We start from the raw sequence: 23,984 nt of genomic DNA, 5'->3' as shown, positions 1-23,984 counted from the left end.
GTCCAAGTACCTATGGAGCTGTCCAACCCCTTCAAAATAGGCATTTTGGACAATCATGACAATATGGGACTCAAAAGAAACCTATTTGGGAGTATATTACGAATATGGTCTGGAAGGTGCAATAGGCTATATAATTTGTTGATATCGCCAGGTGGCGGACTCAGCCCGTTACCCCAAAAACGCCACCCAAAATCAAAAGTGAACCGATGGGGACAATATTTTGACATCTTTTAAATTACTTGCTATGTAACTATTTTTTAACAACTAAACTATTGTAAAAGCGTTTATTTACGTTCGCTAGGCCAAAACTGCATGCATTTATCCAAATATTCACACGCATTATATTTGCAAAAACAACTTTGCATTTTCTTTATTCTGCATTTTTCGATATTCTTCACAGATAATTGAGAGCTCATCCTAAAGCATAACTCCTCACATTGTTACTCTCACTCTCACTGTTAAAACTGATTGGTTTCAATCAGGGGCCTATGGGGAGAGAGGATACCCATTTAAAGTGTGTGTGTGTGTGTGTTTGTTCTTATTCTGCAGTTTGCTTACACCTGAGTTATTTTCTAACCATTCGCCCGTTCGTAAGTGATTTAGGTCGAAATAAATTATTTTACAAAAGAAAAGGATGTTAAAAATATTTAAATGTAATAGAAATTAAGTGGAAAGTATGAAAGACAATCAACAAGTGACTACTGTGAATTTAATGTGTGTTTTTGCCACAGTAAAGCAATTTGTGAATCTTCAAAGAATGACTTGCATTGTTGTTAGAAGCTTTTTTCTGTTTACATACTGCTTGTGTCTCAATAACGGTTTCGGCAATTCGGCAAGCAACACTGAGAGTCATCAAAGAGCATAAGAGGGTTGGTGGGTTAGCGACAGGTTGGGGAGGAGAATGAAAAAACAAAACAAAAAGGGATATTCAAATGAAAGGCAGATAATTAAGTTGGTAAGTATTGGTCATAATGAAATTGACAATATTATTAGGGGAATATTTTTGTGAAGGAAATTGGTACCTAGTATGAAGAATTTTAGGACAGAATACAAATTTTGCAATCACATATGTATGTATGGGTAATGCTGTGCCTTTAACCAGAACTTTGTAGATACATATTTATATGCATGTTTGTTACAAAGACAAAATGAATTTGTGCTTATTTGTATGTTGTTTGCTAGTTTGTTTGTTTTGTTGTTTGTTTATTTGTGGGTATGTTAGTTTGTCCCTTATAGACGACTGAACCCATTTTCTTGAATTGTTCACAGATTGTCGGGGGTATTATGGAAGGAACAAAATGTTATAAAATTTTTTGATATCGGAAGGGTGGCGGACCCTCGCTCTTACCCGAAAAGTACCACCTAAAAATAAAAGTAGACCGGTCGGGACAGTATGGGACTCAAATGAAAAGTATTGGGGAGTAGAATACGATTTTGATAATAAAATTTGGGTCCAAGTATCTAGGGAGCTGCCCCGGCCCCAAAACCCCCTCGAATAGGCATTTTGGACGACCATGACAATATGGGGGTCAAAAGAAGCTATTTGGGAGTAGATTACGAATATGGTCTGGAAGATGCGATAGGCTATATGATTTGTTGATATCGAAAGGGGGCGGACCCTGCCCCGTTACCCCAAAAACGGCACCCAAAATCAAAAGTGGACCGATAGGGATAACTGTTCCAAACAGACATATTGGAGGTACATATCAATATAGGACTCAAATGAAAGGTATTCGGGAATAAATTACGAATATGACATAAAAAATGAAGCCCAAGCTTTCCCCCACCCCCACCCTTCCCCCCAAAAACATAGCCCCAAATGGGCGTATTAGCCGATCATGGCTATGTGGGATGCAAATGATAGGTATTTGGGAGTAGATTACGAGTCTGGCATTAAAATATGTATCTAGGTGGCGTTTTACCTACAAAAAGGGTCCCAAATAGACCAATTGACCTATTAAGACAATGGGCAATCAAGTGGTGGATATTTTTGAGAGGAGTGCGACTTTATGATTTGTGCTCAAGTGGTAGAAGGGTGTAGCGCAAGACCGTCCTAACGAAACGCTGAAAAACTTCTCTCCAAAGTGGTGTCGCACTGCGGCACGCCGTTCGGTTTCAGCTATAAAAAGGAGGCCCCTTATCATTGAGCTTAAACTTGAAACGGACTGCACTGTGAGAAGTTTGACCCTGTTCCTTAGTGGAATGTTCAAGGGCAAAATTTGCAATTTGCATATACCTTGAGTTGATTTTTAACAAAATTTTGTAAAGTAATTTAGAGCTTATCTTTCACTTAGATAAAATAAGAAATATAAAAAAAAATCTATAGATTAAAGAAATTGGAAGTAAAAATCTAAAATGTAAATTTTTATTATAGACTAAGACCAAGAAACATATTTTTCGCTTAGCGTAAATAAAGGCGCAGCGAAGCGGGCCGGGTTCAGCATGTTGGTGTTGCCATTTGTTTGTTTGTTCCGAAAAGGGTCAAAAACGGCTGAAGCGATTTTCATGAAATTTTCACAGATGGTAGATTTAAACCACCCCGTTGAAAATGGGGTAATTTATTTTGTGATATACGTGGGGTCCTGACCACAATTTTCAAAAACTCCGAATCTCACAGCCGGGTGCATCGATCACGAAATTGGTACATAATTTTGGGGTTAAACCCTACCCCAAAATCCACCCAAACGGACATGTTTATCTATTGGGACAGTATGGGTATCAAATAAAAGGTATTTAAGAGTAAAATGCGAATTTTATGTAACCATTCGATATCAGGTTTCGGGGGTCCGCCCTAAACTGGCATTTACCGATTGGGCCAAACTGGCATATTTACCAATGTGGGATTCACACAAAAGGTAATTGAGAATAGAATACGAAATGTATATAAAAATTTGGGGTTAAGTTTCATGGAGGCCTCCTTACCCCTAAAATCAAAACCCCCAAACGGACATGTAGGCTGATCGGCACAATATGGGATTCAAATGCAAGGTTTTTTAGAGTAGATCACTAAATTTATATTAAAGTTGGGATCTATTCAAAGGCTGGCTATCCCACCCCGAAATTATGCACCAAATAAACATATACACCGAACGGCACAAGATTGGTGTCAAACGAAAGCTAATTTAGAGTACAATACGAAAATTATATAAAAATTTAGGGCAATTCCCGGGGAGTTGCCCCACCTCAAATGGATATGTATACCAAACGGGACCATATGTGATTTTTATGAAAATTATTTGAGAGTTAAATACGAATATACAAAATATTTTAAAATTTCGACCATGTCAAAAAAGGGCTGTAAACGCTTATTTGTGAAGCGAAGCACACAGGGCCAGCTAGTTTTAAATAAAGTCCAACATTCGTCCAATAAATGTGAAATTTCCCTATTCACTCAATGCGAGTACACACACACACACATTTACAACAATGGCTATTCGCTGGCCTTACGTCTGATTTACTGGCCATTGGCGACACCAACTTTTAGGTTGTTTTGAACTGACCCAATGCAAGAAATTGAAAGTGAACTAAAAATGCAGATTTAATGGAGACATTGTCGCCAAAGGGAAACATAGCAGAAGTCTACAAACATCAAGTCACCAGTTTTGTTTATCTCTATTAAGGAGACATTTATCTGACTTCGGCACATGCGTTGGGTTTTTTTTAATTTTTGTTTCTTTGCTGTTTGTTGTGGTGTAAGTCTCGTAAATAGTTTAAACTCAATACTCGTAAAAAGAAAAAAATTGGTAACGAATTTGGCAATCATTCCAAATACCACTACTGCGGTATAGTGCATTAAAACTTAGTTCATTTGTTTGTATTATATCTTAGAAGGAAGAGAGTAAGACCCATTGATAAGTATACTGATCGACGCAAAATAACTTTGTGATTCGATTTAGCTATGTCCATCTGTCATTTGTTAAATTTCATAGAAATCGGTTCATATCTAAATATGTATCACCGGATTTTCACTTTTAAATCCTTTGTCAGTGTATTTCATAAGAGATTTTCTCAACATTTTGAACAGTCTTCTGTTACGTCACTTCTGACCACAAGTAAATTTTATAGCAATGGGTTTAGATGTAGATATATTTAGCTTCCACATATATGTATCTCTCGATTTTAAATTTTAGGACCTTTGCAATATGAGCAATTTTTGTTAATATTAGTCTTAAGGCTAGTCATAAAGTCATAAAAGTCATAAAAACGAGGTCACTTATCATTTAGCTTCAATATGAATCTATGAATACATAAAGGGTGATTTTTTTGAGGTTAGGATTTTCATGCATTAGTATTTGACAGATCACGTGGGATTTCAGACATGGTGTCAAAGAGAAAGATGCTCAGTATGCTTTGACATTTCATCATGAATAGACTTACTAACGAGCAACGCTTGCAAATCATTGAATTTTATTACCAAAATCAGTGTTCGGTTCGAAATGTGTTCAAATTTTGACACATTTTGTTCAGCGATGAGGCTCATTTCTGGTTGAATGGCTACGTAAATAAGCAAAATTGCCGCATTTGGTGTGAAGAGCAACCAGAAGCCGTTCAAGAACTGCCCATGCATCCCGAAAAATGCACTGTTTGGTGTGGTTTGTACGCTGGTGGAATCATTGGACCGTATTTTTTCAAAGATGCTGTTGGACGCAACGTTACGGTGAATGAACACATTTCGAACCGAACACTGATTTTGGTAATAAAATTCAATGATTTGCAAGCGTTGCTCGTTAGTAAGTCTATTCATGATGAAATGTCAAAGCATACTGAGCATCTTTCTCTTTGACACCATGTCTGAAATCCCACGTGATCTGTCAAATACTAATGCATGAAAATCCTAACCTCAAAAAAATCACCCTTTAGATTGTAATTTGTGTTGTGTAGCCTGTGTTACCGTCCCGTTGAAACCACATGTCCTTCAGTTCCATATCTTCCAATTCAGGTTCATATCTTCCAAAAATAATCAGTGAGAAGTATGTTCCATTGACGCCGCCGGCATTCAAACCGCCTCAAACAGTTATTTTTTTTGGATGAAGTGTTGATTCGTAAAGCACATGAACCCATTAAGCCAAAAATAAAGTTCACGGGCATGCCGTTCGGATTCGGATATAAAAAGAAGGCCTTAAGGCCTTTTATCATTGCACTTGAATCGGACACCACTTACTGATATGTGAGAAGTTTGGCCATGTTCCTTAATGGAACGTTCATGGGTGAATTTTTATCTGTGTTTTGTTATGACTTCGAACAACTGTGCTAAATATGATCGAAATCGGTTCATGACCTGACGTGTTTTATTAGGATTTCAAACAACCATGCCAAGTATGGTCTTAATCAATTCATAACCTGATATGGCTCCCATATAAACCGATCTCCCGATTATACTTCTTGAGACTCTAGGGCGCAATTCTTATCTGATTTAGCTAAAATTTTGTGTAAGGTGTTTTGTTATGACTTCCAACATCTGTGCTAAGTATGGTTCAAATCGGTTCATAACCTGATGAGGCTGTCATATAAACCGATCTCGGATTTGAACTCTTTGAGCCTTAGAGGGCCCAATTATTATCCGATTTGGCTGAAATTTTGCATGAAGTGTTTTGTTAGGACTTTCAAAAACTAGGGCAAGTATGGTCTTAATCTAGGTCCATAACCTGATATAGCTCCCATATAAACCGAACTCCCGATTATACTTCTTGAGCCTCTAGAGGGCGCAATTCAATCCGATTTGGCTGAAACAACAATTTCTACTATGCATTCCACCATCCGAACCATGTATGATACGAATCGGCCCTTGTTGTTGTTGTAACCACATTTTCATGTGGAGGTGGCGATCAAGGCATTTCATTAAGATCCTGTAGGTGAGCTAGCTCGCCAATAACTCGCCTTGTGATATCGAGCATCATAGCCACTCAGTATTTGTGCAAGAACCGGTCCCTCCTGACCTCTCACTGAGTAGCCGGTATGGTTAAGTGTGTTCTGAGAAGCGATTGGGGTCTTAGTCGTCGCGCTTTTCGGTCCATATATGGTGGTCTATTTGTTGCTTGCGCAACTTATGGAGCGCCTGTATGGCACGGAATTGCTGCGACTGTCGGACGAAAGAAGATTCTCTCTTGTCAGAGGGTGGCAATGCTGGCTTGCTTGCCTGTGTGCATGGCCGTTCTGTATAGTGTGAAAAAGGGAATTCCATTAGTGCGTGAGGATTGGTTTACCACTTCGGAGTTTGCAGATGGGGATATTAGGCGGCTCAAGACACTCCTTTTGGAGTGTCTTGATGATAGGTGGAGAACTACAATAGATGGACGAACAGTGACAATGGTCGGGTGACTTACGAATTTATTCGTGACGCGACGTTCGTACGAGACCGCCCGGACTTTGGCTTCGGCCTAAGTCTGGGTTTCATACTGACGGGACATGATTCCTTTAATGCATTTTTGCATCAGAGGAACTTGTCCCCGACTGATTTGTGCGACTGTGGGAGACCTGAGGACTGGAGGCATGTACTGCCAGAATGCCCGTACTATGCAGACATTAGAGATTTAGGCGCGATGGGGATTAGTGAGGCGGTGTGGGATTTCAGTAGGGCCCTTGAGGACGAGACGCCTGTTGCAAGGCTGGCCACTTTTTCCCAGGAAGTATTTCTTAGGAGGCGGACTAGACTTAGTGGTGGCATGAATACACGCTAGTTATCCATAACGAGGTGTTGCTGTACTGTGATTTGGTGCTGCGCATGACATGGCCAGGCACCTGCCTTGCCCATATTGATGCAGCGGTGTTTGCCCATTGTTGGTTCCCTTAGCTGTTGTGGTTGTGATCGGTCACCCGTGAGGGTGGCCGCGTTGATTGTAAAGTCCCATGTTGATGCTGATTTATGTGGCGTAGCCTGTGAGGGCTGCCGTGTCCTGTTTGTGTTTTGTGTATATAGTCCGTTTGTATGTTTGATGCATACTTTTGTATGCTGGCTTGAGGTCGGCTTAGGGCGATTTTTCCCATTCAGGTGACCAGTCCGGAACTGTTTGGGGTTCAACTGGTAGTAGTTTTTAAGGCTACGAAGTCTGACCAGAGACTTTAATCTGGTACCACGGGTATCAGGAGCCCCTGAAACTTTGGTTCCAGCCTGACAATGGTGAGGCCCCATTGGGGAGCAACGTGGTGGCTGTGGTTTGTACCCAAATCGCGGGTAGAGCATAAACTCGGCGTGGAGTTGCGTTTTCAGCAGGGTGCCGTGACCCATAGATCGGAAGGAGTTTTAGGTAGTGCTCCGCTCCTAACCAAGGAGGTGAACACTTCCAAATACGTGGAATCAAATTGGTACTCATGTGTGGGTTAACACATGTCGGGGCGTTGGTAGACGGATTGTATTCACCCTTGGGCCTCGCAGGTTTGGGCCGTGATGGCAGGTATCTGCGTAAAACTCGACATTCGTGAGACTCTCCACTCGATATCACTGATTGTCCGCGACTGCAAATACAAATATTTCGTATGTAGCATTCCACTGTCCACAATTTGTTGGCGCGCCCGGTAGCACGCAGCTAAACTTCTCGTGCCAGAAATGAACACCACACAGATCGGAACTCAATGCTTCAGCTAGTATGGTGCTCGCAGCTTTCTCGTGTCGGGCCTACAATCTCATATAGCTCCAATAGCATAGCATTTCTCACATTGCACTTTGTTAGCCTATAAAGAGATACCGTGCAAAGAACTTGAAAAGTGCAATGCATGGTGGAGGGTTTATAAGATTCGGCTCGGCTAAACTAACCACTCTTTTACTTGTCTTGTCTTATTTGAATTTTTAAGGAAAATTTTGTAAAAAATTGTAATTAAAAAAAATTACCTAACATTTTTTTAGACTGATCCTGCATAGCTTTAAATATAAACGCTTTGGTTTACTATAGGATCTAAAGTTTCTTTTTTCTTATGACATTTATGAAATTTAGAATAACCTTTTTTTAAACTAAATACAAAATAATGCTGTTGCTTTTTTTTAACTCCTAAAAAGGCTTGCAATCATTCAGTCCCTAGTTTTTATGGTTTTCTTGGTAATGCTTTTGGTGTTTGGGCACTTTTCAGTCTAACAACACACTTTTGAGTTCAAACAATTTTCGAGGCTTCGAATTACATATTGCGGTCATAACAATGTCTTAGCCATGTTAAACTTTTGCATTGCTTGGCCGCTTTTTATTAGGTGAGAGGCCTTTAAAATCGTGCTTAGCTTTAGTTAAATTTTTTTCTGTGGTTTTTTGTTTGGATTTTCTAAATCATATCATTCCCTGCGGTGTGTAATTAATCTCTTTTTTTTACGACATCCTTGTAAAGTAATGTCGTGATTTTGTTCGTTGTTCTCTATCGAGCTGGTCGGTCATGTGGCATTAGACGTCATGCAGACCGTTAAACACATGTAAAAAATTTGTGTAAGGGTTTAGGTGCTGGATTTAAGCATACCCCTGTTGATTACTAGCATCTAAATGCACTTTAACCAGTTCAAACGTAAGCTAAAGCAATTTACCCACAGTTTCTTAATATTTCCCACGAACTTCTCTTAATAGCAGTGCAGAGTGTAAACGGATTTAATTTGTTCGCCCTCATAACTGAGGCCTGTAATGGGATATCTAGCGTTGAAAGTGGTGTAAAGTTCTGACCTAGATTCGAAACCAGAATTTGTGAAGAAAACTTTCCATGAAATTTTCTCTAAAGACAAAATTTCCATGAAATTTTCTCTCAAGGCAAAATTTCCATGAAATTTTCTCTCAAGACAAAATTTCCATGAAATTTTCTCTAAAGACAAAAATTCCATAAAATTTTCTCTAAAGACAAAATTTTCATAAAATTTTCTCTAAAGACAAAATTTCCTTAAAATTTTCTCTAAAGACAAAATTTCCATGAAATTTTCTCTAAAGACAAAATTTCCATGAAATTTTCTCTAAAGACAAAATTTCCATGAAATTTTCTCTAAAGACAAAATTTCCATGAAATTTTCTCTAAAGACAAAATTTCCATGAAATTTTTTCTAATGACAAAATTTTGATGAAATTTTCTTTAAAGACAAAATTTCCATAAAATTTTCTCTAAAGACAAAATTTCCATGAAATTTTCTCTAAAGTCAAAATTTCCATTAAATTTTCTCTAAAGACGAAATTTCCATGAAATTTTCTCTAAGACAAAATTTCCATGAAATTTTCTCTAAAGACAAAATTTCCATGAAATTTTCTATAAAGACAAAATTTCCATGAAATTTTCTCTAAAGACAAAATTTCCATGAAATTTTCTCCAACGAAAAATTTTTATGAAATTTTCTCTAAAGACAAAATTTTGATGAAATTTTCTCTAAAGACAAAATTTTGATGAAATTTTCTCTAAAGACAAAATTTTGATGAAATTTTCTCTAAAGACAAAATTTCCAAGAAATTTTCTCTAAAGACAAAATTTCCAAGAAATTTTCTCTAAAGACAAAATTTCCATGAAATTTCCTCTAAAGACAAAATTTTCATGAAATTTTCTCTAAAGACAAAATTTCCATGAAATTTTCTCTAAAGACAAAATTTCCATGAAATTTTCTCTAAAGACAAAATTTCCATGAAATTTTCTCTAAAGACAAAATTTCCATGAAATTTTCTCTAAAGACAAAATTTCCATGAAATTTTCTCTAAAGACAAAATTTCCATGAAATTTTCTCAAAAGACAAAATTTCCATGAAATTTTCTCTAAAGATAAAATTTCCATGAAATTTTCTCTAAAGATAAAATTTTCTCTAAAGACAAAATTTCCATGAAATTTTCTCTTTTCTCCCTCCTTCTTAGCCCAGTTTTAAAAAACTCCAGATTTCGGAGATGGCAACACCGATTAAAGCAAAATTTTGGGGTCGAATAATCTGGGGGACGCCCCATCCCAAAACCCACCCGAGCGGGCATGTTTACCAATTGAGACAATATGGGTATCAAATTAAAGGTATTTAAGAGTAGAGTCCGAACTTGGCATAAAAATGTCACCCTTAGGTGTCGGAGGAGTGCCCCACCCCCAAAAACACCACCCAACAGGACACTTTTGCTGCTTTGGGCAATGTGGGTATCAAATGACAGGTATTTAGAATTAGAGTACATATCTGACATGAAAATGTATTCGTTGGTGTTTAAGGGGCCTTCCCACACCCAAAAACACCACCCAACAGAACAGTTTTACTGCTTTGGGCAATGTGGGTATCAAATGGCAGGTATTTAAAAGTATAGTAGATCTATGACATGAAAATGTATTTGTTGGTATTTAAGGGGCCTTCCCACCCCCAAAACCCCCCAGCAGGACGTATTTACCGATTGGGACAATATGGATATCAAATGAAAGATGTTTCGAAGTTGAGTACACATCTGTTATAAGAATTTGGTCCAAGTTGTCTACGGCGCCTCTCCAACCCCAAAAAACCACAATACGGCATTCATGTCCAACTTCACAAAATGGGTATAAAATGAAAGGCCTGTGACTACGAATCTGATATACACATTTAGGACAGAGTCTGGGACCGGCCCATCCACTAAGTACTCTTCAATACGACGTGTAGTTCGATCGGGATAATATGTCAATTAAAAGAAAGGTATATGACAGTAGAGTTCGAATCTAATGTTAACATAAGGTTTCAAGTATCTGGGTCACGTCCTGCCGTTCAACCGGACGTGTAGATCTCGACATTAAAAGACTAAAAAAATGCTCTTTTGGGTCTTAGCGTTGGGAGCACGGACCCTTTCCTCCAACTAAAAACAACACCAAACTGTCATGTAGAACGAACGAGAATATATTGTATTCAACTAAAAGGACGTGTCAGAGGGCAATCGCCCTCACCCCATCCTATCCAAAAACAAGAAAAAATGCGTAAAGTTTGTCCGGGCCGGCATTTGGTCACCACCTCATGCATATGTGGAAACCACTTTACGTCATAATCCGGTAAAATATGCTGAATTTATGGCCCCATAGCAGCTATATTAAAATATGGTCCGATTTGGACTAAATTCGGCATGGACATTGAGTGGTCTAATAAGTACAAGTCATTGTTCAATTTTGCAGAACAAAATGTTGGCCTTTGATAGCTATATCAAAATATAAAATGATCTGAACCATATAGGACACGAATGTCGAAAAACCTAACATAAGTCACTGTGTCAAATTTCAGCGAAATTGGGTTATAAATGCGCCTTTTATGAGGCCAAGATTTTAAATCGACAGATCGGTCTGCATGGCAGCCATATCGATATTTGAACCAATCAGGGCCAAATTGATTATGGATGTCGAAGGGCCTAACACAACATACTGTCCCAAATTTCGGCGAAAGACATTAAGTCGAGAAATCGGTCTATATGACAGATATATTCAAACCTGGACCGACATGGGCTAAATTGAAGAAGAATATCAAAGGCCCTAACACAACTCACTGTCACAAATTTCGACGAAATCGGACAATAAAAGTACCTTTAATGGGCCCAAAACCTTAAATCGAGAGATCGGTAGCTATATCCAAATCTGAACCGATCTGGGCCAAATTGATGATGAATTTCGAAGGGCCTAACAACTCACTGTCCCAAATTTCGGCGAAATCGGACAATGAATGCGTCTTTTATGGGCCCAAGACCTAAATCGAGAGATCGGCCTATATGGTAGCTGATCCTAATCTGAACCGATCTGGGCCAAATTGAAGAGGGATGTCGAAGGGCCCAAATTTCGGCGAAATCTGACAATAAATGCGTTTTTATGGGCCCAAGAGAAATCGGGTTATATGGCAGCTATATCCAAATCTGGACCGATCTGGGCTAAATTGAAGAAGGATGTCGATTTGCCTATCACAACTCGCTGTCCCAAATTTTGGTGAAATCGGACAATAAATGCACCTTTTATGGGTCCAAAACCTTAAATCGAGAGATCGGTCTATATGCCAGCTAGATCCAAATCTGGACCGATCTGGGCCAAATTGAAGAAGGATGTCGAACGGCCTAACACAACTCACTGTCCCAAATTTTGGCGACATCGGAAAATAAATTCACCTTTTATGGGTTCAAAACCTTAAATCGAGAGATCGGTCTATATGGCAGCTATATCCAAATCTGAACCGATCGGGGACAAATTGAAGAAGGATGTCGAACGGCCTAACAAAACTCACTATCCCAAATTTCAGCAAAATCGGATAATAAATTTGGCCTTTATGGGCCTAAGACCTTAAATCGGCGGATCGGTCTATGTGGGGGCTATATCTAGATATAGTCCGATATAGCCCATCTTCTGGGCCAAATTGAAGAAGAATGCCGAACGGCCTAACACAACTCACTGTCAAAAAATTTTGGCGAAATCGGACAATAAATGCACCTTTTATGGGTCCAAAATCTTAAATCGAGAGATCGGTCTATATGGCAGCTATATCCAAATCTGAACCGATCGGGGCCAAATTGATATTGACGGGCCTAATACAACTCACTATCTCAAATTTCAGCAAAATCGGATTATAAATGTGGCTTTTATAGGTCTAAGACCTTAAATCAGCGGATCGGTCTAAATGGGGGCTATATTTAGATATAGTTCGATATAGCCCATCTTCGAACTTAACCTTCCCATGGACAAAAAAAGAGGCTGTGCAAAGTTTCAGCTAAATATCTAAATTTTTAAAAACTATAGCGTGATTTCAACAGACAGACGGACGGACATGGCTAGATCGCTTAGATTTTTACGACGATCAACAATATATTGGGTTGCCCAAAAAGTAATTGCGGATTTTTTAAAAGAAAGTAAATGCATTTTTAATAAAACTTAGAATGAACTTTAGTCAAATATACTTTTTTTACACTTTTTTTCTAAAGCAAGCTAAAAGTAACAGCTGATAACTGACAGAAGAAAGAATGCAATTACAGAGTCACAAGCTGTGAAAAATTTTGTCAACCCCGACTATATGAAAAATCCGCAATTACTTTTTGGGCAACACAATACTTTATAGGGTCGGAAAAGGATATTTCGATGTGTTGCAAAAGGAATGACAAAATGAATATACCTCCATCCTTCGGTGGTGGGTATAAAAAGGAATTAAAAATATTAGATGAAGGCCGATCGGGGATAGTATAGGACAGCAATAAAAGGTCTTTGGTAGGAGAGTACCCTTTTTACCCTCAAATTGGATAGGCACAGGAGAACCTGCGGATAGTTAAAAATGTGATATACCAAGTGGTAGCTTTGAAATATGATTTTGAATGTAGATAACCGATACAATAAGAAATAATTAGTGTGGATCTAAACGAGACCCATAGCCCTGAATATTTGATCGCCACCTTCAAAATGCTTGACATTATGGGGCTTAAACAAAATCGTGCTCTAGCACGATGCTGATATTATTTCAGGGTCCGCCTCCTAAACTCCCTTCAAACCGGCCATGTTTGCCGACTATGGCAATAAGGGGCTCAAATAATAGGTACTTGATAGTAGAAAACGAATTTGATATCCAAGTTTGAGGTCAAACGTTTAGGGCATTCCCACCCCATAAACTCCCCCTAAACCAGTTGCGATTGCGGCTCAGATATAAGGAATTTGACACAAGAGCAGGATGCTGATATTTTTTCAGGGCCAAGTGCGTGAGTGGCCGCCCCTAAACTGGACATATTTGTGGATTATGGTAAAAAGGGGCTCAAATCTGATATCTGTTTTATGGCCAAGTGTTTCAGGGACGACTCATCTCATAAACTCTCCCTAAACTATACATATATACCAACTATAGCAATATGTAGCTTAAATTTGATTTTGGGAGTAGAGTAGGAATCTGATATCCCCTTTCGGGGCAAAGGGTTTGGCTACTCCAATCCACCAATAAAACCAAAAGAATGAAATAGATCTAACATCCAGACTGTAATGGGCGGACCCTCCCCTTACCATGTTATCAAAAACGCCAGATCACGGAGATGGGTGGGGCGATTTGCGTGAAATTATGTTTGTTGCAATTTAACTCAAAAACAGAAATTTGGTTTACTTATTTAAGCTGGGATGTCTAGGGCGGTCGCCCGCCTAATGGATATTTAAACCAATAATGACGATATCGGACTCAAAAGGAAAGGTATTTGAGACTAGAGCACGAATCACACCCCCCAAAAAATCCATACCGGACATATTTACCGACTAAAGCAATAAGAGACTGAAAGGTATTTGGGAGTAGAGCACCAATATGATATCCACATTGGGGCAAAATATCTGAAAGGCTGTAGCAGCATCCCCAAAAATAAAACTAAATATTCAAAGGATAATTTTATTCCACATATTGTAAAAGAAGGCGTAGCGGAAAGGGCACGGTTCATCTAGTCTTACATATAAAAATCAATTTGTGTTTGTTTGTAGGTTTGTTTGTTTGTATGTTCCTTATAGACTCAGAAATGGCTGAACCGATTTTCTTGAAATTTACACAGATGGTGCATAATCACCTCGTGGTGAAAATAGGGTATTAAATTTTTTGATATCTGAAGGGGGGGCGGACCCTCCCCCTTACCCTAATTTTCAGAAACACCAGATCTGGTGGTGGTGCGATCTAAGCGAAATTTTGTTTGCTCTCATATAGTACACTAAAAATAATAATTTGGTGTCCAAATTTCGGATGGGGTACCTAGGGGGGCTGCCCCACCCTAAAACCTACCAAACATATATTTAGACCAATCACGACAATATGGGACTCAAATGAAAGGTATTTAGGATAAGTAAACGTATTTGATATCCAATTGTCGGACCAAGTGCTAGGGGGATCACCCCAAGCCCCAAAACACCCCTAAATCGGACATATTTACCGACCATGGCAATATGGGACTCAAATGAAAGGTATTTGCAAGTAGAATACGAATCTGATATCCAAATGTGGGACCACGTTTCTGCGGGTCCTCCGCTTTCCCAAAACACCCCCAAACAGGACTTATTTACTGACCATGGCGACATGGGGCTTAAATAAAAGGTATTTGAATGTAGAATACGAATCTGATATCCAAATATGGGACCAAGTGTTTGGGGGGCCGCCTTTCATCAAAAACATCCCCCAAAGGGGACAAATTTACGACCATAGTAGTATGGGGCTCAAATGAAAGGTCTTTGGGAGTAAAGCACAAATCTGATATCAATATTCGGGAAAAGTGTCTATGGGGCCATCCCACCCTAAAAACACCACCCAAATAGTAAGTATTTTCTGACTTTTGCAATATGAGACTCAAATAAGAGGGATTTTAAAGAGGAACACGAATCCGATATATATTTTCAAGGCCAACTCACTGAGTGGCCGCCCGTCCCCCAAAACACCCCCCAAGCCAGTCATGTTTGCCGACTAGGGAAATATGGGGCTGAAATTAAAGGTATGTGGGAGTCGACCACGTATCTAATATCAACATAAGGGGCCAACTGTCTAGCGGGCGTCCCACCACCATAACAACCCCCAAATAGGACGTATTTGCTCACCAAGACAATTTGGAACTTAAAGAGAGTGGAACTTTGGGGCCAATACCCCAAACCCGACATATTTGCTGACTGTTGCAATAAGGAGTTTAAATGATGTTAGACAACGAATTTGATATCCAATTTTGAGGGCAATGGCAAAATGGGGTTTAAATAAATGATATATAGATATATGAGAATAGAGCACGTTGCTGATGTATTTTCAGGGCTTAGTGTTTGGGGGACCACCCCACTCCCCAAAACACCCCTAAATCGGGCATATTTACCGACCATAGCAATGTGGAGCTTAAATGAAAGGTATTGGGAGGTAGAGCAAGAATTGATACCCATTTTCGGAACCACTTTTCTGGGGGTCTACCCCTTTCCCAAAATACTCCACAAACAGCAAATTTTTTTGTGACCATCGCAATATGGGGCTCAAATAAAGTTATTTGGGAGTAGAATACAAATTTGATATCCAAATGTAGGACCATGTATTTAGGGCATCACCCCTTTCCCAAAACACCCCCAATGGGGAAAAAATTTTCGACCATGGCAATATGTGGCTCAAATGAAAGGTATTTGAGATTAGAAAATGAATTTGATAACCTATTTTGGGGCCATGTGTTTGGGGGACGCCTCATCCTGTAAACTCCTCTTAAGCTAATGGCAATATATTAAATAAATTGTATTTGAAATAAGAGCACGATGCTGACAGTTTTTCAGGGCCAAGTATCTGGGGGACCACCTCTCCCCCGAAAACACCACTAAATCAGACATCATGAGAATATCGGGCTGAAATGAAGTATTTTAAGAATGGAGTACACCTTACATCCAAATTTAAGTTCGTAGACCAATAAAGATCATATGGGATTCAGATAAAGGCACTTATATTGTTAAACTGTTAGTCAAATTAGCATGGTATTTCACTAAAAGATCTTTAATTGTCGAAAATAAACATTCAAATGAGACTTTTGTTCCATATAAAGTAAGTGAAGACGCAGCCGATCGGGCCCGGGTCAGCTAGTGTTGTATAAAGACAAAATTTCTAGAAATTTTCTATAAGGACAAAATTTCTACGAAATTTTCTTTCACAACCAGGTTTCCAAAACAAACTTTCCATGAAATTTGACAATTGTCCCTCCACTGTACAACTTATACACATTAGAACTGTATGATTCAATTTTTGCCGATGACACCGCGGTACTTAGCTCCGCTGTTTCGGATATAATCTCCAGCTTACAGGCAGGTATGACATGACTGCTCGCATATTTTCACAAATGGAGGATATTGGTGAACGGTGGGAAGTGTCAAGCGATATATTTTACCAGAAGGCGTAAGGAATGTTCTATTCCGCAGAATACCGTAGTCATTCTGAATAGGGAAGTTCATTGGGAGCAGAAAGTCACATACCTGGGCATAATGCTCATCCAATAAATAGGACTACTCACCAAGTCACTCTACCCATTTGTCAATCGAAATTCTAGCTTCAGTGAAGGCAATAAGATGTTACTTATGAAATCCATTTTCAGCCTACATTATTCTATGGAGCTCCGATTTGGGCTTGTCGCCTAAACAAGCTGCAAGTTGCTCAAAATAAATTATTGAAATACATTTTTAACCTCCTCTCCATATGTCGCATCTTGAAGATTCATAGGTAACTAGCTAGAAATATTCCTATTTTTTCAACAACCATTACTAACCTTCATGACTGAAATTTATATGGAAACAGTCATAGTTGATAAAGTTTTCCATGTCTAATAATGTTTTCTTACCTTTATATAGTTCATGGTATCCTACTCATGCACATATAATTTGATTAATTTAACTGATACGGCTTTAATCAATCACTTTGAATTATTTACAAAATTTAAACTTGGGCTTAGCCTGTTCATGTTGTCTATGATTAAGACATTGTTTGTCGTTGACAGGCTGGCTGACACATTGAATCACCTGCTTAGTGGTTGACATTTAATTGAAATGACATTTGTAAAGTTTTTCATTTCAAACATCCACGCCCTCATAATGAATACTTTGAAATATGCATCTCATAAAATCAACTGAGATTATCATCGATTTAAAAACAAAACTCAAAGAATATGACTCGTTATAGGCGTTACTATAGGTAAGGAAGTATAATCCTTTTATCATTGCGTTGGTGACATCATAGAAAAATGGTTTGTCTAAGTAAATTCAATGCATTCTGGAATATGGTTTATTGTAGTTTGAAGATGATCCAAATTAAATGCTGTATGGAAATAGCAAATGAGTGGTAGATACAACCGAATATTTCAACTTCTCGAAATCGTCAGGATATGACTTAGGGAAATTTATATGGTAAGCCGAAGTTTTACATCTTATTAGTCAGATTTTATATACATACTTGCTTTGGAGGAGTTTTGGGAAAAGGGTGATGCCCTAAATACATGGTCCTACATTTGGATATCAAATTCGTATTCTAGTCCCTAATACCTTGATTTGAGCCCCATATTGCGATGGTCACTAAAAAATTGCAGTTTGTGGGGTATTTTGGGAAAGGGGAAGATCCCCAGAAAATTAGACCCGAAAATGGGTATTCTTGCTCCATCCCCCAATACATTTCATTTAAGCTCCACATTGACATGGTCGGTAAATATGCCCGATTTAGGGGTGTTTTGGGGATTGGGGTGGTCTCCCAAACACTAAGCCCTGAAGATATATCAACAACGTGCTCTATTCTCATATATCTACATATCATTTATTTGAACCCCATATTCCCATTGCCAAATCAAAATTGGTTATAAAATTCGTTTTCTAATCTCATTTGAACTCCTTATTGCAAAAGTCAGCAAATATGTCCGGTTTGGGGTATTGACCCTAAAAACTATTAATATTTAGTTCCACTCTCTTTAAGACCCAAATTGTCTTGGAGAGCAAATACGTCCTATATGGGGGTTGTTATGGTGGTGGGACGTCCGCTAGACAGTTAGCCCCTAATGTTGATATCGGCCACTCAGTGAGTTGGCCTTGAAAATATATATCGGATTCGTGTTCCCCTTTAAAAACCCCCTTATTTGAGCCTCATATTGCAATATTCAGAAAACATTTACTATTTGGGTGGTATTGTGGGGGTGGCGTGCCCCATAGACACTTTTCCCGAATATTGATATCAAATTCGTGCCTTACTCCCAAAGACCTTTCATTTAAGGGTTTTTTGGTGGGAGGCGGCCCCCCAAACACTTGGTCCCATATTTGGATATGAGATTCGTATTCTACATTCAAATACCTTTTATTGAAGCCCCATATTCCCATGGTCAGTAAATAAGTCCAGTTTGGGGAGTGTTTTGGGGAAGGGGTGGACCCCCAGAAACGTGGTCCCACATTTGGGTATCAGATTCGTATTCTACTCGCAAATACCTTTCATTTGAGTCCCATATTGCCATGGTCGGTAAATATGTCCGATTTAGGGGTGTTTTGAGGGGACCACCCCAAGTCCCCCTAGCACTTGGTACGACAATTGGATATAAGATGCGTTTTTTCATCCTAAATACCTTTCATTTGAGTCCCATATTGTCGTGATTGGTCAAAATATATGTTTGGTAGGTTTTAGGGTGGGGCAGCCCCCTTAGGTACCCCATCCGAAATTTGGATACCAAATTTTTATTTATAGGGTACTATATGAGAGTACACAAAATTTCGCTAAAATCGCACCACCAATCTCCGAGATCTGGCGTTTCTGAAAATTAGGGTAAGGGGGAGGGTCCGCCCCCCTTCAGATATCAAAAAATGTAGTACCCCATTTTCACCACGGGGTCATTATGCACCATCTGTAAAAATTTCAAGAAAATCGGTTCGGCCGTTTCTGAGTCTATAAGGAACACACAAACATACAAACAAACAAACAAATCTACAAACAAACACAAATTGATTTTTATATATAAGATTTCCCCAACGGAAGATGCTAAGAATCACCTGTTTCGTCAACATCAGTCGTAAAGAAAGGGCTAGTCAACAGAAACAGTCTAACTAGGAGGTGTTAGACCTACAATGCTGTATGGTGTTGTGGTTTTGTGAAAGGCGCTGTACAAATCCATCTACTGTTCAAGCAGCGGCTACGAAAAATGTGTTGTCCTTGATACAATGCCAGACTGCGACTGGGTTTAAATCCCGGCGCGTTCAGAGGTGGTTATTCCTTTACTAATGCTGGCTAAATTTGTAAGGTATCCTGTCATGTTAAAACTTCGCTACTAAGTGGTGTCATCATGCGGCATGCCGTTCGTAGTCGATATTAAAATGAGATCCCTTATCATTGAGGTTATACATTAATCGGACTGCACTCATTGCTATGAGAGAAGTGTGCTCTGTTCCTTAATGGAGTGTTCATGCAAAATTTAGTAGTTAATAGCTATTTCATAAGTTCGACGGTACTGCTATACCTGATTAACAAATAGGACTTACCACTGTAGTGTGTATCATGCAAAGATCATAGAAATGAACGAAGTGGTGGAATGGTTAAGATATAATGCCTAATGCCTTAACTAAGGTGGGCATTCACCACATACATCTGCTCAAACAGCCTTTACATCTCTGAAGAATGTATTATTGAATTCAAAAACCACTCTTGACTATCCCAGAGCTTTTATTGATATAATTGAACAGCTCGTTATTCACTTGCTGTGGGTGTCGGGGCAAAGACATATACCGGGAATTTGTGGAGAAGTCGAGCTTGTAAAACTAGAACTATTGAGTTGCCCAAAAAGTAATTGCGGATTTTTCATATAGTCGGCGTTGACAAATTTTTTCACAGCTTGTGACTCTGTAATTGCATTCTTTCTTCTGTCAGTTATCAGCTGTTACTTTTAGCTTGCTTTTGAAAAAAAGTGTAATAAAAGTATATTTGATTAAAGTTCATTCTGAGTTTTATTAAAAATGCATTTACTTTCTTTTAAAAAATCCGCAATTACTTTTTGGGCAATCCAATATCTTACACATTTAACGACATTTAAGCTAACTTTTCGAGATGAGTTTCGAGGGGCACTGAAACCCAAATGGCCACAAATTGGGCGACATGAACGCTCAATGATTATGTGGCACAATCTAATGCTGCCAGCATTTATTGCCCGATTTCGCCGAAATTTGGGACAGTGAGTTGTGTTAGGGCCTTCGACATCCCTCTTCAATTTGGCCTAGATTGGTCCAGATTTGGATCAGCTACCACGTAGACTGATCTCTCGATTTAGGTCTTGGGCCCATAAAAGACGCATTTATTGTCCGATTTCGCCGAAATTTGGGACAGTGAGTTGTGTTAGGCCCTTCAAAATTCATCACAATTTAGCCCAGACCGGTTCAGATTTGGATATAGCTACCGATCTCTCGATTTAAGGTTTTGGGCCCATTAAAGGTACTTTTATTGTCCCATTTTGTCGAAGTTTGTGACAGTGAGTTGTGTTAGGGCCTTCGATATTCTTCTTCAATTTAGCCCAGGTTGGTCCAGGTTTGAATATATCTGCCATATAGACCGATTTCTCGAGTTAAGGTCCTGGGCCCATAAAAGACGAATGTATTGTTCGATTTCGCCGAAATTTGGAACAGTATATTGTGTAAGGCCCTTCGACATCCATAATCAATTTGGCCCTGATTGGTTCAAATATTGATATGGCTGCCATGCAGACCGATCTCTCGATTTAAAATCTTGGCCCCATAAAAGGCGCATATATAATCCAATTTCGCTGAAGTTTGACTAAGTGACTTATGTTAGGTCCAATATAACTCAGATCGTTTCAGATTTGGATATAGCTGCCATATAGACCGATCTCTCGGTTTATGGTTTTGGGCCTATAAAAAGCGCATTTATTGTCCGCTTTCGATAGGCCCCTCGACATTCTTCTTTAATTTAGCCCACATCGATCAAGATTTGGATATGGCTGCCATATAAATCGATCTGTCGATTTAGGGTTTTCGGTCCATAAAGACGTATTTTTTGTCGGATTTCGCCCTAATTTGGGACAGTGAGTTGTATTAGGGCCTTAGGCAACCACCATCAATTTAGCCCAGATTGGTTCAGATTTGGATAAAGTTGCCATATACACCGATCTCTCGATTTAAAGTCTTGGCCCCAGAAAAAGGCGCATATATAATCCAAATTCGCTGAAATTTGACTCAGTGACTTTTGTTAGGCTTTTCGACATACGTGTCGTATATGCTTCAGATCGGTCTATATTTGGATGTAGCTAGCAAAAAGATCAATATTTTGTTCTACAAAATCGAACAACGAGTTGCACTTATTAGACCACTCATTGTCCATGCCGTATTTGGTTCAAATCGGAACCTATTTCGATATTGCTCCTATGGGGGCATAAATTATGCAATTTTTACCGGATTATGACGAAAGGTGGTTCACATATATACCCTAGGTGGTGGGTATCCAAAGTTCAGCCTGGCCGAACTTAACGCCTTTTTACTGGTGCATAATACAAAAAAACTCCAAATTTGCGGTCTAATTATTGTATTTTTACAATTTAAAGCGTAACTGTTTAAGGCCCACAATATTGCCCATATATAAAAATATTACCCAGTACACTTTTAAGACAGGTGTAGGGTATAATTTAATCGATACCACCCGACTTTTGACATCCCTGATTTGGTTTTTAATAGCATTACTTCTTTTTTTTCTTCTTTCAGCGTTATTTTCTTATATTGGAACCATTGGATTCGGATATTCAAAGCAGATAGAAGGTGAGTAACCACATTAAGATTACTTTTTTTACTACGACCATGATTTGTTTTCATACGTTTGGCAACAAAAATTATGTTTAAGAACAAATATATGTTTATCTATATACAAAATATTTTTGCCAGCAATGAAGATATTTGATATAATTTGATATAATTTGTTAGCCTAAATACAATAAAGAGTTTGTCTGCACACATACTACAATATGTTTGCCTATACACAAAATATGTTTGCTAATCCAACACAAAATGTTTCCCAAAACACAATACATTTGCCTACAAATATAATATGTTTGCCTACAAACACATAAAATTTTGCTACAAACGTTTATGTTTGCTTGCAAACATAATATTTTTGCCTACAAACATAATATGTTTATCAACAAACATAATATGTTTACCAACAAACATAATATGTTTACTATTAAACATAATATGTTTACCAACAAACATAATATGTTTGCCTACCAATAATATATTTGCTTACAAATCATCATCATTTTATAGCCACTCCTATGGGTGACCACCAATCATAACCTAGTACGGATAATGACCGAGAAGGGATTCGAACCTGTCTGCTACGCAGACGATGTTATAATTTTTCTAAAGGCTAATGATCCGAATCAGCTATGCAGAAAGGTCAGGGATCCTGCAGATGGCATACGACTGTGCTAGACTTAGGGGTCAATGTTTACCCAGAAGTTGGGTCAATTTAACGCACCACGTTTCCTCAATAAAATGATTTTGATATCTGACAAGTTCAAATAATGCTTAGGAGTGATCTTGGACAGAAAACCGAATTGGAAGGGTCATATTCAGGAGCGTACCGAGAAGGCTCACAGATATTAGGCTCAATGTAGACGTTCCGTAGGCTCGAAATAGGGCCTGAATTCCAGGATAGTCCACTGGCTCTACAGGAGCGTGATTAGACAAATACTTACTTACGCCTCAGTAGTTTGGTGGACTACTATGGAGAAAAAGTGCAACATAAGGACCATACAACAGGTTCAGGAAATATGTTGTCTTGGCATAGGCGAAGCGATGAGGACCACGCCGACAAGGGCACTGGAGACTATTTTAGATATCCGACCCATAGACGTACAGATTAAATGTGAGGCAGCCATTGCGGCTTTGAGACTTAAGGTGATGGGAGAATGGATGTAGGATAGAAGCAGGTCATACCATCGCGGTATAATCGAGGCGACGATGGGAAATCTGGAAGGAAGGGAAGAGGGTTCCGATCCGAATGCTGAGTCGACATTTGAGGTCGAGTGCGAGGTAATGCTGCCGGCGGCACAGTTTTGGATTGACGAAACCCTAGTATTGCCCTCTGAAAAATCATGTTACACAGATGGATCAAAGCTAGAAAACAGAGTGGGACAAGGTGCAACGTTAGGATGATACAACAGGTTCAGAGAATATGTTGCCTTGGCATAGACGGAGCGATGAGGACCACGACGACAAGGGCACTGGAGACTATTTTAGATATCCGACCTATAGACATACAGATTAAATGTGAGGCAGCCATTGCGGCTTTGCGGCTTAAGGCGATGGAAAGAGGATAGGAGCGGGTCATACCTTCGTGGTAAAACCGAGGTGACGATAGGAAACCTGGAAGGAATGGTAGAGGTTTCCGATCGGATACCTGAGACGACAGTTGAGGTCTAGTGCGAGGTAATGCTGCCACGGATGGATCAAAGCCAGTGGACAAAGTGGGCCTGGGAGTCGACCATAATACGGTCCTGCAGGCGGAGATGAGGTGGTGTGGTGCTATCGCGAGGACGGCGATTGTGAACATCTTTACGGACAGTAAACTGGCCCTAAGGGTTATAACAAACAGTTCGGTAAAGCCTCGAACAGATTTGGAG

At 39.1% G+C, this 23,984-nt stretch overlaps 1 long non-coding RNA gene across 1 annotated transcript in view; it reads left to right on the top strand.

The window, feature by feature from the left end:
- Positions 1-23,984, top strand: part of LOC131996262 (uncharacterized) — a 160,013-nt gene that overhangs the window by 4,586 nt on the left and 131,443 nt on the right. The window contains exon 2 of the long non-coding RNA XR_009397738.1: positions 22,066-22,119. This is a non-coding gene — a long non-coding RNA (uncharacterized LOC131996262). The remainder of the gene's footprint in view (positions 1-22,065; positions 22,120-23,984) is intronic.

This window comes from Stomoxys calcitrans, chromosome 3, assembly GCF_963082655.1.
Source record: "Stomoxys calcitrans chromosome 3, idStoCalc2.1, whole genome shotgun sequence".
Taxonomy (NCBI): Eukaryota; Metazoa; Arthropoda; class Insecta; order Diptera; family Muscidae; genus Stomoxys; species Stomoxys calcitrans.
The sequence above is the reverse complement of the archived record's forward strand: the minus strand, read 5'-3'. Positions and strand labels throughout refer to the sequence as shown.